General features: G+C 36.6%; 1 non-coding gene across 1 annotated transcript; it reads right to left on the reverse strand.

Annotated features, from left to right (window-relative positions):
- Positions 1-1,038: 1,038 nt before the first annotated feature.
- LOC133793010 (small nucleolar RNA R71) lies at positions 1,039-1,145 on the reverse strand. The gene has a single exon (XR_009874475.1). It is a non-coding gene; the product is annotated as a small nucleolar RNA R71 (small nucleolar RNA).
- Between the last annotated feature and the right edge of the window lie 449 nt (positions 1,146-1,594).

Here is a 1,594-nt window from a genome sequence, read left to right on the forward strand (position 1 = left end):
TAATTCTACAATTAAAGGTTTGCCTAGTAAATTAATTTTTTTTTCTATATAAAAAAAAAGTAGTATAATTTTTTTTATTTCTCTTTTATTTTATTTTTCCTTAGTAATTTTTTTTATTCATTTATTTATTTATTTATTGTTATTGTTTTATTTTATACATTTTACTTTTAGGTTTAGAATTTATTTTCTAGATTTAGGTTTTTTCCGAAAAAAAAGCATAAAATTTTAAATCATAAAATTAAAAAAAAACAAAACAAAAAAGTATTGAGAACATTTGTGTAATTGTGGAAATTAGTAAAAACCAAACTTGTTCTGTCTTAGAAAAATTGGTTCTTAAATAAGGTCTGTGTTAGCGTTACCCTCCAACTTTTTCTAAGAACCTCGGGGAGTTCTAGAATAGCTCTTGGGCCTAAAGTGGTACCTTGGCAGCCTTCCCAATTGGCCTGGGAACATTTTTGGTGTATACTTATTACATTATTACACATTTGCGCTTATAATACTTGCAAAATAATAAAAAAAAATTATGCCATGAAACAGAGACGCACTAGGGAGATTTGTGAGACAACAAGTAGAAACTTTAGAAAACTCTCCTAGTTCGTCGTTTTCTTCCATTCGTTCAAACACTCCCGATTCACCAAGACTTCCTGAACCACCCACGATGGCTCATCAAGATGAAGTCCAACCAAGAACGCTACAGGAATATTTACATCCTACGCGTACAGCCACACCTTCATGCATAATGTATCCCAACAATATGCCGAATTTCGATTTCAAACCCGGCATGATTAACCTCTTACCAAACTTCCATGGGTTGGAAAATGAGAGTCCGTACGTGCATATACAAGAATTCGAAGAGGTGGTGGCTACATTCAACAACTGAGCTGATGTCACCAACATTTGAGTTTGAAATTCTTTCCTTTCTCGCTCAAAGACAAAGCAAATAGCTGGTTGTATTCCTTAAGGCCTAGATCTATCAGAACATGGGACGAAATGACAAAAACATTCTTTGCCAAATATTTCCCGCCCCATAAGACTAGCAGCCTTAAGAGGGAAATCTCTACCTTCATCCAGAAAGACCATGAAACTTTCCATCAGGTCTGGGAGAGGTTTAGAGACTTGATAAATCAATGCCCACATCATGGATACGAAAGCAAGCGTCTGATCAGCTATTTCTATGACGGTCTCACAATAGTACAAATGATGTGCTATGGCGAATTCCTTCAAAAAGATCCCGATGAAGCTTTCGAGTACCTCGACGATCTCGCTGAAAAATCTTACACATGGAATGGACCGAGTCCTATGGACAAGCCACGATCAACTGGAATCTACCAATTAAGGGAAGATGACAACGTCAAAAGCCAAATTGAATCATTGAGACAACAATTCAAGGCTTTCAAATCTCAAGAAAGTAGAGGAATCCACATGGTTGCAAAGGTAGAGACACGAGATCCATGCTTCATCTGTGGAGGGACGGAACATCAACTGCAAGAGTGCCCAACTCTTGGTGAGCTAAGAGGAGGAAATGAGGAACACTGTAATACTTTAGGGGATTACAAGAAGCCTTATAACCCTTTCTCAAACACTTACAATCCTG

This window comes from Humulus lupulus, chromosome 7 (assembly GCF_963169125.1).
Source record: "Humulus lupulus chromosome 7, drHumLupu1.1, whole genome shotgun sequence".
Lineage (NCBI taxonomy): Eukaryota > Viridiplantae > Streptophyta > Magnoliopsida > Rosales > Cannabaceae > Humulus > Humulus lupulus.